We start from the raw sequence: 14,999 nt of genomic DNA on the forward strand, positions 1-14,999 counted from the left end.
GTTCGGTGCACGCACCTTGGGATGTTTGAACACTAGCTTTTCTTTTCTTTCCTCTTCTCTCCTTTCCTTCCCCTCTCCCTTTCTTTCTTTTTGAAGACAGGGTTTCTCTGTGTAGCCCTGGCTGTCCTGGAACTCACCCTGTAGACCAGACTGGCCTAGAACTCAAGCAACCTGCCTGCCTCTGCCTCCCGGGTGCTGGAATTAAAAGTCTGTGCCATCACCGACAGGAGAACACTTGGTTTCCCAGATCAATCCTTGTTTGCCTTCTAAAAAACCACATGAAACTATCACCTACACCTTCACTTAGGATTCTGTCAATATTTGGCAAAGGGCTCAGCAGAGGAAAGTGTTTGCTGTGAAAGCTTGGCAAACTGACAGTGAATTTGGCCCTGGAGCCATGTTAAGGTAGATGTTGAAAGCCATCTTCGTAGTTGCCCTCTGACCTCTATAAGCCTTCTCTGGCCTGTGAAACACCCCTCCCCCATCTCTTGCTACATTAATAATAAAACAAAACATAAAAATGTTTTGATACAGAAGTTGGTCTAAAATAAGTCATTATTAATAAAAACTCAGTGATTTCTTTTATGTTTCCTTCCCACGACAGACTTTTTACAAATGTGAAACTATTTAAAATCACTGTAGGTCAGTCTCAAATGCCTGGTGTTGGTTAAATAAAATGTGCACGTCAGAAGCACAGCAGGTTTTGTATTTTATCTAACTTAGCTCTTTTCTCTATCTGCATTTCGGAAGTTGGAATCCATAACCTTGGCGTACATTCCTTCAGTGAAGAATGGCATGCCAGTCAGTCGCAGACTGCATATAACAGAGTGGTTCTATAGGATGATAGTGGTCTGAAAAAACGCCCTATTGCTTGGTGACACAGTATCTGTAACAAGGTCAGAGTGAAACTGGGTACTCGTGTTTGTGGTGAACCTGTTATCAGCAAATCTTCTATGGTGCCAGTCTTGAGGAGCAGAACACATTGATCCTGTGCAGTCCACAGTCCTTGATAATAACTAAGCAATGCTATGGGTTGTGTGTTCACCACACAGTGTTTTTGTCCTTATTGGAAGCATTTGTCAAGTTATGAAACATTCGGTTGTAAAACCTACCCTTGGCTGGATGAGCAACTCAGCAGGAGAATGTTTCCCAGCATGCACAAGGCCCGGGGCTTGATCCCCAACACTACAAAACCCCAAACCACCCTCTCCCCCAAACAATCAAAATCAGCAACAACAAGAGTCCCATATTTGGTCTTATTGGGCAGGCGACTCGGTGTCTTATGGTTATAAAGTCTCGAGATTAAAGTCCTTTCCTCCTGTGCTTGATCTGATATCTGTTCACACCAACCTTTTTTTCTCTTCTCAATATGTAATAGGTTTTATGAATTTATTTTTTTTCCAGCCAACCAAGCAATCTATCTTCCTGTAGAAACTGTGATGGTTTGACTTATGCTTGACCCAGGGAGTGGCACTATTAGGAGGTGTGTGGCCTTGTTGGTGGAAGTGTGTCACTGTGTGGGTGGGTTTGAGATGCTCCTCCTAGCCATGTAGGAGCCAGTTTTCTTCTAGTGGTCTTCAGACGATGTAGAGCTCTCAGCTCCTCCTGCACCATGCCTGTCTGGATGCTGCCATGCTCCCACCTTGATAATGGACTAAACCTCTGAAATTGTAAGCAGCCCAATTAAATCCCTCAAGGCAAGGCCCCAATTCCAACTAGGACACGTGGCCTGTGGAACCCACTTTAGTTAATCAATAAGGAATTTTGTATCTGGGGATTATAGCATAGACACATAGTCCAAGCACTCAGAAGACAAAGACAGAAAGATCACTGCAAGTTTGAGGCCAGTTAGGGACTACATAGCATATAACCCTCTTTCAAAACATAACAATAAGAAGCAAAACTAGCTGGTCATGGTTGTGGATGCTTTGAATCCTAGCACTCAGCAGGTAGATCTCTATGAGTTTGGGTCTATATAGTGAGTTTCAGGACAGTCAGGGCTGTATAGTAAAGAGACCCTGTCTCAAAAAAAAAAAAAAACAAAAAACAAAAAACAAAAAACAAAAAAACAAAAAAAAACAAAAAACAAAAAAACCCAAACTAACCACTACCAACAAAAAATTACTATAGCAACAAAAAAATGGTCTTGGATACCTAATTCTGGGTTCATTCATGCCTGTTTCAATTTTAGGTGAATAGGCCATGCGTCCTACCTATTGTAGTACGCAGGGTCTCAACCCCAAAGGGGTAGAATAGCCATATAAGCAGGGTCTGATGTGTTACCTGGCTTGTGTCTGAGCTCCACCACAGGAGAGCCACATGAGTGACATTTCCTGAGCCCCTCCCTGCAGTGGAGGCTGCAGTGGAGGCTGCAGTGGAGGCTGCAGTGGAGGCTGCAGTGGAGGCTGCAGTGGAGGCTGCAGTGGAGGCTGCAGTGGAGGCTGCAGTAGCTCCTACATGGTTGTTTGGCAGAGCTGGCATATTACTCTTAGAACAGGGCCTGGCTTGCAGAAAGTCCCTGGTTAAAGTAAGCTGTGTGTACCCTCAGGGGCTGTAAAACTGAGGCCAAGGGAAGTCAGTTTACTTAACCAGGACCACCTTGCTATGAAGCAGAAGAGCTGAGCTGCAAAGCCAACTCAAAGCAGCTAAGCACAGTACTGGTGCTGATCCGCTCCACCATTGCCCATGGGCCATACTACAGTTGTCTGGTCACTGACAGCCTGATAGTCCCCTTGGGCGGTTCTTGTCTTTCAAATGTCCTTGGCTTTGTAGAGAGACTGGTGCCCAGCTCGTCAGCATAGCTACCCAGTGTCCTTGCTTAGTTTTGCTTCCTTTGTTCTCAGTGACCCATCACCCAGGCACGGGTCTTGCCCTTGGGGACAAGCTCGCCCATAAGACCTGCAAAGCTTACAACTCACGGAACAATAACGCCATTTCTGCAGAGGGAAAGGTGGCTCTCGTACAGGGATGGGCAAAGGTACAGGTATAAAGAAAGCCATTTGGGCTTGCTTCCAAAACTCAACCCAAACACACAGGCGTTAACTTATTTTTAGGTTTTGAATTGTTCGAGAACAACACTCCATTTTTCCGTAGCCGCTATTGTTCAGATTTTACTGATGTTCATAAGGAAATATTTTGAAATACCACAAGAAAGTCTGGGCTGGGGGCGGGGGGTTGGGGGGGGAGAGGGGAGAACAGTGAGGGAGGAATAGTGCAGAGGGAGCCCTTTCTTTTTGATGCCAGAGGGGAGATGAGGATCTTGGAAGGGAGCCGGGGCTGTCATATTTCTGGCCCATTGTAAAGCCTGAGGCGGTTTGGCTAAACATCAAAATGTGGGGGCGTTTCTTTGAATTAAGCTTTACAGCACAGAAAACATATAGGAGGCATTCTATTATCATGAATTTTGAAAGTGTTATCTCTATTTTTCTTTTCTATCTTTTTTTAAAAAAGTGTGTGTGTGTGTGTGTGTGTGTGTGTGAGAGAGAGAGAGAGAGAGAGAGAGAGAGAGAGAGAGAGAGAGAGAGATGGCACGTGTCTGAGGATAACTTGGTCTCCTCCCTCTTTTATGTGGGTTCCGGGCATTGCAGTCACGTTGCTGGGCATGCTCAGCGGGCACCTTTACTCACAGAAACCCACCTAGCTGGTCCTTATCTCTTTTCTTTTTGACTCAAGAGTTCAAGCTGGAGCAGCCAGCGTCTTGGATACAGAAAGCTTGGTTACGCACAGAGGACATCTCTGAGCTGAGCTGTGTAGGATTTTTCTTTTTTTAAAGTTTTAACAAATTGTGGGGAGGGGCCAGGGGAAATACTCCCTATATAGAGCAGTAGACTTCTTAGTATCTTGATTCAGAGCACCCAGTCAAAAGCCAATACCAGGCATGACTCGGGGTTCTCTCGGGATGCTTCCCACTGGGAAAGGTTTCCAGAGCATGGGCTGGGCCATCACCATTTCAGTCAGAGCTTTAGTGAAATACATTGGGTAAGATCATAACAGCTCTAGTTTGTTTATTTATTTACTTACTCGTTTGTTTGTTTGCTTATTTACATTTGATACAGGGTCTCACTGTGTAGCTAAGCTAGCCTCGAACTAGCAATCTTCCTGCTTCAGTCTCCTGAGAGTAAGGATTGCAAGCCTGTGCTACCATGCCTGACTTCTTCATTTTTTTCTTTTTAGTTTTAGGTTTATTTACTTTATGTGTATGAATGGATGTTAACCTGTATGATATCTATCAATCATACCCCATGCCTGCCTGGTGCCTGAGGAGGTAACAGACACTGGATTTGTAACTCCCTGGAACTGGAGTTACAAATGGTTGCGCTAGGAATTGAACCCAGGTCCTTTTCAAGAGCAACAAGTGCTCTTAACCCCTACAGTCATCTCTTCCCGCTTCAACTTTTCAAATGGGATTTCATCACTATAGCAAACAAAAGGGGACAATTTAGAATTTATTACTAAAAAACAAACAAAACCCTTTCATCCAGACAATGGTGGTGCATGCCTTTAATCCCAGCACTTGGGAGGCAGAGGCAGGCGGATTTCTGAGTTCGAGGCCAGCCTGGTCTACAGAGTGAGTACCAGGACAGCCAGGGCTACACAGAGAAACCCTGTCTGGAAAAAACAAAAAACAAAACAAAAACAAACAAGCAAACAAAAACAACAAAAAACCCTTTCAAATGTATTTAATCATAGTCACAAATAGAAATCAGGGCAAGACCTCTCAAAAAGCTAACGCAGTGTTATCTCATCTTGTAAAACTTCTTTTGCTAATTCAGTCTCAGCCTGTGGTTTGCTATGGGAATGTAAACATATCCACAGAAACAGGGTAGTAAAGTGAACCCCCACATACCCATCACCACCTTCAGCAACTGTAAACTCTTGGTCATCTTGTCTGTTCTTTTTTTTTTTTTTTTTTCTCATGCCTGTGCCCTCCACATTATTTTGAAGATTCTAGTCATTGTACATTTTCACTCATTAAGTATTTCAATATACATCTCTTAAAGATAAGGATCCTTCCTCTAACATTTTATCAGGAAAAAATTGGAAGCATACAGCAAAATTGGAAGCTGTACACCCAACTGGTTATACTGCTTTGTTGTATAGACACCCATCTGTTCCTTTATCCATCAGCCCTCATGGTTTAAAAAACTCATTTCAGAGTAACTTGCAGGCATCTTGCAGACTTCGCTTTAAGCACTTCAACATGCATATTATAAGCTAGACTTTAATATCTGTTTATGGCTTTCTTCCCATTGAACACAACATTTACCTCACTGAAATACACATCTGAAGTTCACATTTGCTGCATCTTGACAGATGTAACCCACACGCCTATGGAGACAGAATATTACCATCAGTCCAGAAAGTTCCTTTTTTGCCTCTTCCTACTCAATTCCCACCAACACTCATAACCCCAGCCTCATTTTCTGCTGTATGGGTGTACAGAAGTACTTGGGAGTCTTTTCCTTGTCTGTTATGACCAAAGAAACTCAAAAGTGAAGCCTGGTCCCCTGCACAGCAGGCACACGCTCCACCCACCACTGTGCTACACTCCTCGCCCCTATACTTGTTCTTTGATTTGCCCTCGCTTCTCCCTCCACCTTGCTGTGGGCCTGTACAGCGTTTCCCAAGTTGAATGGGGGACTTCCTATTTCTAGCCCCACTTCTTACCTGAGAGCAGGCTCCTGTGTGCTGTGTCAGGATTTTGTCTGAGTCAAGGTATTCATTGCTAAAGAGATTTTTGGAAACCAATGCTGGGGTCTTTTCAGTTTTAAGTTTATTTTCATTTTAAATCACATTGGGCTTTTCATAGTTCCTTGAGCATGGCTCAAAATTACCTTGGTCACCACTAGCCTGGCCTTTCCCAGGCAAGTTCCTTTGTGGGTATAGGCAGAGGTTACTCTGTCACAAGGTTTTTTATTCCATGTCTGGCCAGTGTGATAGGGAACATGGGACATGGGAAATACCCAAGGGGGCCCCACCCTCTCAGAGGTGAAGAGGGGAGGGAATGGGGGGAGTGATTGTATGAGGAGGACCAGGAGAAGGGGGCAGAGTTTGGGATGTAAATAAACAAACAAAACAAAACAACCAAACTGAAAACTTTTCAGAAATAACAATAAAGCAAGTGATGCAGTCTTAAGTGCTAGCATAGCATGTGTGAACCACTGGCTTCAATCCCTTGCACATCAACGAGGAGACAAAAGATATTTGTACCTTCTTTTCCTTCAAACTGTCCAATTACTTGGTTGTAGAGATAGATGTCAGGGAATCCCTGACCTCTGAAATTACCGAGGCACTGGGTTGACCGGATTGCCTCACTCATCCCTGACCCTGTCTTGGGCTGTCTGGGTAATGGTTTCTTTCCTTGTCATCCCTGGCCCAAGCCCTGAAGCCCACTGAGTTGTCTGTGTGTCTGTCTCCTTCCTAGACTGGTGCCTCTTTTCAGGCTCCTCTTCCTCCTGGAAGTGGTGCTTCCTTTCTCTGGCTTTTGCTGAAACCCACGCTTCAAAGAATTTTGGAGTAGACAGCAGATGTTTCTAAAGGTTTAGGAATTTGCAGGTTTGCTCCAAAGGCATGTAAAAGGTATTTTAAATGTTTAATTTCAGAAATACTATATTTAAAGAACCTTGTTTTTCAAATCAGTTTGGTTTTTGCCTTTTCTGCTTTCTTTATTAGATGGCAAGGTGAGTTTTTCTAACCTCAGGTGAGATGGGTCTAAGGTGGCCTTCCTACCCCAAAAGTCCAATTAACTAAATATTCCTCACAGGTTTGTCCAACAGCTTGAGTTTTTAGTTAATTCCAGATGTAGTCAAGTTGACAAGGAAGAACAGCCATCACAAGACCACTCCTCGTCAACTTGATACACAATCATATCTCCATATCACGATTAATCTTCAAATGAAAACAAGAACCAGGTCACAATCATGCCTAATGTGACATAAATATCCCATATACAACTGCAATTACATTATATAGTTCAGAGTAGGTGGCAATATCCTTTGAGGGATATTCTTTTAGTATCTCAAAACTTCATCTGATAACCACTGGTATTTTCTCAACTATCTTATTTACTGTAATGTTGCTGTGAAGAGATACCATGACCAATGCAAGTAATAAAAGAAAGCATTTAATTGCTTACAGTTTTAGGGGATTAGTCCATGATCATCACAGTAGGAAGAAGACAGGCATGGCATTGGGGAAGTAGCTGAAAGCTTTGCATCCTGACACATATGTAGCAGACAGAGTGACAAAGAGAAAGATGGAAACAGAGAGGACAAAAAGGACAAAAAGAATGAATTTATGAAATTCCTAGCCAAATGGATGGACCTGGAGGGCATCATCTTGAGTGAGGTAACACAATCACAAAGGAACTCACACAATATGTATTCACTGATAAGTGGATATTAGCCCAAAACTTAGGATACCCAAGATATAAGATACAATTTGCTAAACGCATGAAACTCAAGAAGAATGAAGACCAAAGTGTGGACACTGTGCCCCTTCTTAGAATTGGGAACAAAACACCCATGGAAGGAGTTACAGAGACAAAGTTCGGAGCTGTGATGAAAAGATGGACCATCTAGAGACTGCCGTATCCAGGGATCCATCCCATAATCAGCTTCTAAACGCTGACACCATTGCATACACTAGCAAGATTTTGCTGAAAGGACCCAAATATAGCTGTCTCTTGTGAGACGATGCCGGGGCCTAGCAAACACAGGAGTGGATGCTCACAGTCAGCTATTGGATGTATCACAGGGCTCCCAATGGAGAAGCTAGAGAAAGTACCCAAGGAGCTAAAGGGATCTGCAACCCTATAGTTGGAACAACATGATGAACTAACCAGTACCCCGGAGCTCTTGTCTCTAGCTGCAGGAAAGGCTAAGGAAAGGGGAGGACTCATTATCCTCTAATGAGATATCGTACTTACTCTCGCCCAAACTCCACGCAATTGCATGCAGATCTTCCATAAAGTAGTGCTGCAGAGCTGAGCTGTTCCCCTCAGTAAAACCTAACTTTTCCTTCTCTTCCATCTCTGACCAAAGCCTGGGTAGGCTTTCTCTGGTACTCTGGACTTTCTCATTCATTCTCTGAAACTCCCCAGTCCTATTTCCACCGAGCTGCTGTTTGTCAATCGTGTGGCTGCTTGGCTGATCTCCACTGCTAAATATGCTCCGTGTTCTGTCTTCCTCTTCCCAACTTCCCCCACCCCCGCCACCCCCTGCCCCCATGCCTGGCAGCTCCTGGACCCTGTTCTTTTTCTCTCAAACTCTAACAAAATTGTCCTGAGCTTCCTGCTGAATCCATGTCTAAATCTTTTTATTAATGAGACTAAGAATTGAGAGACACATAGTCTTTTTCTACCCAAAGATTAGCTGAGCCAGGATGACTCTGCTTTGAGAAAACACCATTTTGTGACTGCCCCCACATATGTTTCTAGTTCCTGTAATATGAAATTTGATTCTCCTGAGGTTTGACGTCCTTCCAAAACACCAAACTTCTCCAAGTACATTATTACCAGATCACATTTCTCCATATGAATTCACCAACTGTATGAGAATTTGAGTCCAAATTCTGACCGCCAGAGTAAGCACAGAACCCTCATATTAGGCAGGAATAACACTCTAAGGGACTCCCTGCTGGTGTGCTAGCTTCCCAGAACTCGTTAGGGCTTTGAAAACTTCTGCAGAAATAAATTTTTCCTTGGCCAATGGGTGGTCACTTTTGGGACCCCAGCCTTACTTCTAACGGGACCCCAAAGAGAGGTCTGCAGGAAGAGTCCCATGAGCAACAAGCAGGAGGAGCTGTGGTATCTGCTGTGAGGGAGAAGATGGAGACAGAAGACAGGGTCTAGAACAAGGGCCACTCCGAATCAGAGAAGGTGACATGTCTGTAGATACATAGCCAGGAGTCACTGTTGGGATGGCGTCACCGGAAGCTGCCCGTTCTGCTGACATTCTGAAGATTCCATCAAGAGATTTCCACACCTTCTAAACCAATGACATTCCTTTTTCTCTGAAATTTAGTTTCACTGCATGGGGGTAAACATTTCCCAACAAAACGTGTAAATGAAAAAGTATAACTGCTATTCTCAACCCGACTGGAGTAAGTTAACGAGTGGCAGGAGATAGCTTTGCTATCCTGGTAAGTTCCATGCGAAACTTGTGGTCACGACTATAACGGCAGTAGCTTTGTTTCATTTATTTTTAACTACAACATTTGGAATGTTTGCTAATTGCCAGATACAGTCCAGACAGGGACTCACAGGGATCTTCCTGCATCTGTCTCCCAAGTGCTGGCCTAAAAGGTGTGAGCTACCACATCTGGCCATCATTACCTTACCTTTTAATGCATATTCTGAATGGGAGAGCACCTGTAACTTCGTATATTTTAAATTAAAAAAATGCTAAAGTTCAGAGAGGTTAAAAATTGTGCCCCGAAGGCACATAATCAGTGACAAAAGAGGAAATTAAGCCATGCACAGCTTGAAACAAGATAACCACGGAAGCTGACATCAGCCATCCTTCTCTGTGTCACAGATTAGATCTTTGATGAAGTAGTGGAATTAGTTCATCAGTTATAGAGGTCCAAGATCAAGGTCCCCTAATTGGTATGTTCTAGCCTCATTGTTGGGCCTCCTGTCCATACCTTGTGGGTAGTGATCTCCTGAACCCATATTTAAGTTTAGCTCACAGAACAGGGCACACAGTAAAGCATGTGCAGGCTCCACAGCAGCCTAGGAGGCTGATCTAGCCACTAGATTTTGGCCATCTGCAGGCTACTCTGTGAAGATTGGTCAGGCTAGGGCAGTAAGGCAGGAGGTAGGGGTGAGAATGGATGGCAGGAGTCCTTGGTGAAGGGATGGAGAGGGGAGAAGAGAGTAGCTCTGTGCCTTTCATGGTGCTGTAGAAGACAGCACACCTCTTCATGTATCCCATAACCAGTCCTGGGCAGCAGCAGAGAGGGTGGACGCTCATGCCTTGTTTGCTTCTTGACTCTCTGGCCCTTAGTCTAAGAATGGGTGCACTGAGGAGGACACATGCATGCGAGGACTGGATTTGGGCTCAACTGTGTCTTAACAAAACTGGGAGGTTGACACTTGCGTACCTGCCATGTGAGCTCACTCAGAGGTAATCGGGCTCAGATAACACGAGGGTGAGGGCTAATCCCAGTCTCAATGCTCTTTAATTTTATTGTCATTGACTGATGTCAAACGAGCAGGAAAGGCCTGCAGAGGGAACTCTATTTCCTTTTGGTCAAGATAATGAAATTTGTGGCCTGGGAGAGACCTAACATTTCAGTTAGGCTAAAGAGTGGCCCTTCAGGTCGTCATATCTGCTTAAGCCAGTTTAAGATAGGAGAAAGAATTATCCCTTTAAGGAGAAAAATGCTCTTCCTTCCCACAGTTTCTGTGATAAACCTGCATGCCTCCATCTTGGGCTTGAAAGCCATCATACAGTAAAGACAAACTAGGCTATTTGCCATTTATGATTAAACGTCTGTTTCTCAGGAATTAGGCTAAGCCCCATCTGTAACCTTAGTTGCAAATAGTTTTGTACTGCCTGTACCAGGAAGTGGCAAGCACGTTTTGTTTCAAAAAATCACTATGGCCATCTTACAATCCTGCATTTGTTTCAAGAGGTTTTTATGACTTCTTTATTATGGCTACTTACTGTTACGACTATCTTGTTACAACCACCTTGCAATCATGTCTTTGTTTCAGAAGGTTGTTAGACTAGCTTGTTATGCTTGCAGTCAGCTCCTGTAACCCTGCCTATTTTGCCTGCCAAAGCCCCATTTGGAAACCCCCCACCCCTGAGCTATAAAAACCTTGTCTTCCTCACATCCAGTGCTTACCTCTCAAACTCCAATTTTAGGGAGAGACAGCCCCTAAACACGAATTAAAAAAGCTTACTCTATAATTTAATTGCTATAATTAAATTGGCCATGATGATTTGGGTTGGTGGTCTTTCTCCTCACGACTTTGGGGAGACACCTGTCTCTCTAGAGTGGTCACATAGGGAACTTTAACAGGAGATGCATAAGCCTGCCCACTTCTTTCCTCCCAGGGTTTTACATTTATTTCAATAATTCAGCAAATATATATGGATACATATATACATGTACATATATGTCATATATACGTATGTGGAAACTAAGACTCAGAAAACAGTAAAACACTGTAATTGGGAATCAAGCTAAAGAGTGTGGAAAGGTTCATTGAACCACCTGGTTACTTTTCAGTAGCTTTGGGATTTTAAACACAAGGACACAGATTTCAATAATCACATGAAACTAACTTATACTGTTTACAAGTAGAAACACTGGCAATAAAGTGATAATTCAGGACGATGGAATTCTGGGAAGGATGAGCGTAAGAGGGAAAGCGTCACGGCTGCTTCTGATCCTGTGTGTATCTTCAGTCATGGATGAATGTTGGATGTCCCTTTCTAGTGATTTAACAATACAGTCTACATATTTTTCTGAATACATATTTCTAAACTAGGAAAAGGTAAAAGAAAAAATGGAATGAAGTATATAATTTTTTTAACTCTTTATTGATTCCGTGTGAATTTTACATCATACACCCCAATCCCATTCATCTCCTCCCCCCCCAAATAAAAATAAAATAAAATAGCAATAAAAAAGTCTTGTTGTGGAAGCTATGGTGTACCACAGTGTACCCTTTGATCCACACATCTTTACTTGCAAATGCTCATTGCAATGAGTCATTGGTCTGGTTCTAGGCCCCTGGTTTCTGCTACACTATCAGTACTGGATCCTCACGGGGACTCCTCTCAGATATCCTGTTGCTGCCCTGTGTCGTGAGATCCTGCAGCATTGATGTACTGGCCCTTGCACACATTCCAGCAGATAATAGATGGGGTAGATGTTGGGGTGGGCCAATTCAAAGTCCTGGATCTGGGCCTGGGTGGTGGCTGAGTTGGTCAGTCTGCCAGCTCTCCTGGGCCCACACCATCATTGTGAGCTCTTCAGCACTGCCTTGGCCAGCTCACCCAATGCTGCAGCTGGCATAGGTCAGGGTCAGCTCTCCTTCTCTAGTGGGGAGGGCCAACTCTCCCACCTGCCTCAGGCAGTGAGGGGAGATGGGGCATTTCTCCCTCACCCATGTCACAGCTCTCCCATGCTCATACCCCACCACAAGAGTCGGCTGTACTGTGCTGCCCGGGTGACGGGAGGGTGTTGCAGCTGGTGAGGGCCAAAGATAGCTCTCCTGCCTACCTTAGGCAGCAAGGTCTACCCACTTTTTTAATTACTCAGAAAAGTGTGTTTCCCTTTTCTCCTTTTTGTCCCTCTGTTCTAATTATGCTTTCCTAATACTTTAACCGAACTCTTCCTCTCAGGCTCTCTCTCTCTCTCTCTCTCTCTCTCTCTCTCTCTCTCTCCATCACTTGACTGCTCTCTATATTAGCTTAACTCAAATGGGGCTGGCTCATTCTCTTTTTCTTCTCTCTCTTCTAGGCAGCAGCTAACATACAGCTGCCTGCCCTGGGATTTTTTTTTTAAAACTCTTTTTTTTTTTTTTAAAATGTCCTTGAGCAAACTTTCTTTTGACAGGGAAAAGAAAGCCCTAGCTGGCCTAGAACTTACTACATAGACCAGGTTGGCCTCGAACTCACAGAAAAGTGCCTGCTTCTGCCTCCTGAGTGAGTGCTCAATTTTCCTGCAAATGCTGGCCTTCAATTAAAAAAAGGGAAGCACAGATAAAGGCAAGCAGGACACAGTGTGACCTTGGAGATTGTCACCTATAAACCAAGGAGAAAGGTCTGAGGTAAATCTTTCCCTCTCAGCTCTCAGCAGGAGCCAAACCCACGGTAAATTGGGTTTGAACTTTGACCCCCCATAACTGAGGTTGTCTCTGGGTTTAAGCCATCCATTCTTGCTACAGTGGTGCTTGGAAACCAATGCTTGTGCTAGTAGGCTGCAGAGTTTGTGATTTGTTCATGGAGGAACAGTTCTTGTTTTTGATGGGGGTGATAAGCATTTGAGTCTGTGATGGTTTGTATATGCGTGGGCCAGGGAGTGGCACTATTAAGAGGTGTGGCCTTGTTGGAGTATGTGTGTTACTGTGGGTGTGGGTGTGGTTTAAAACCCTCATCCTAGTTGCCTGGAAGCCAGTATTCTGCTAGCAGCCTTCAGATGAAGATGTAGAACTCTCAGCTCCGTCTGCACCATGCCTGTCTGGATGCTGCCATGTTTTCACCTTGATGATAATGGACTGAACCTCTGAACCTGTAAGCCAGCCCCAATTAAATGTTGTCCTTATAAAACTTGCCTTGGTCATGGTGTCTGTTCACAACAGTAAAACCCTAACTAAGACAGAATCCCTTCCACTTTGATTCTCTCTGTCTTGGTAGCAAATTCCCAGTAGGAATTTTGGGGTTGGAGCCTTGCCTAACTTTTAATACTTATCATCTGCGGAAGGAAACAAGAAACATTCCCACAGAATGGGAAAACAGTGCCCACCCCACTGGGCATGCTTACAGGAATTTATGCTTGTACAATGAATATTAAGCTGCCTTTCTACCATAGAGTTATTCAATGAAAAGTCAATTTGTATATCACATGACTTGACCCACCTCCATTCAAAATAATGCTAATTATAGCAAGGTGAGTCTTGACACAAGGGCAGCTAATTCATAGATATGGCCAGTTACCTATATGTGAATTAGTGTAGAGAGACAGGTGGGGACCCAGATAGCACCTTTGGGCATTTAGACCAAAGAACACTAAAATAAACTGCTGGTGGGATCTCCCACAAAGAGCCACAAGGCACAGTCAGGGCCCAGGGGAATGTCAGGACTGAAGTTCTGGGTAGAAGCAACCAGGAAGATTTCAGGTTCTGCTCAATGAACAGAGCTTCAGCTGGAGGAAAATCGGGAATGGAGCTGAGGCAGGGGACCCATCCAAATGCCATAGTCAAGTCACCCGCTTTCCTAAGGGGATACACAGGGCACTGGTTTTTGTTTATGTTTTTGTTTTGTTTTTTACTTAACTGAAGATTCTAACTAAAGTAAAGGAAGCTCTGCATTAAAGCAAGAGGTCAGTAATGTTCGTTACATTTCACCAGGTTGTTCTGTGAGTCTGTTTGTCATGGTAGAGCTGGAACCAAGGGCATACAGGGTAAGAAAGACAGCCAAGAGCAGGGGCAGCCCGAGGATGGACACTATTGGTGGCTCCTCTCTCTTCTGTCTCTGAGACTACCCTGCTTTTTCCTCCTTCACGCTTCCTTTCCATCTGCTCCTTCTTACTCCTGGCTTCTCCTGCCAAGTGTTGAAGGCTGCTGGCTTTGTGTCCACACAGATGCTATAGACAGAAACCTGGGAAAGAGAAACATGATCTACGGACTTACAGTCTCTTTCAAAGATCGGAAACAAATCATCAGAAACTGCACAGTATCATGCTGTGAAGAAATGGAGGAGGGTCATGGAATGGACTGCGGTGACCATGATGGGATGGCCACGCCTGGCTGATGGTCCATTCTCCTCCCAGGCCAGGCAAGCGGTCAAGGGCTGCCCTTGGCTCACTGTTCAGCAGTTGCCATCTTTCAACGATTCATACATTAAAGGTAGAAATTAAGCAAGGGATTTTTGTGTTTCCATTTCATACTTTACCCAGCCCTGCATGAGAAGCAAGGGGAAATGGGCCAGAATGATAAGGACATAGCTTGCTAAAGCACAAATCATTCAGTAGTAATTGTGTAAGGCAGCCGTTGATAAGGCATGGATAAAGAGGAGGTGGTAGAAGTCTTCTCTGAAAGCTGAAAACGGTACGGAACCTCCTGACCAGGGTTCTACCTGAAGGCAGGGCAGAGGCGTCATTCCTGGTATAGTTGCCTGTCTGTCCACGAATCCTTTGTGAACATAGAGTTCTTGATGGAGGCACAGGATGTTCATGTGGCGGTAGATTTTGCCTTTTCTGTTTGCCATAAGTTTCCTAAAGAAACCATTTCCCCCTATTTTAAAGAGCGCATTGAACAT

This window comes from Mus caroli, unplaced genomic scaffold (assembly GCF_978045245.1).
Source record: "Mus caroli unplaced genomic scaffold, Mus_caroli_1 scaffold_2, whole genome shotgun sequence".
In the NCBI taxonomy this organism is placed as follows: domain Eukaryota; kingdom Metazoa; phylum Chordata; class Mammalia; order Rodentia; family Muridae; genus Mus; species Mus caroli.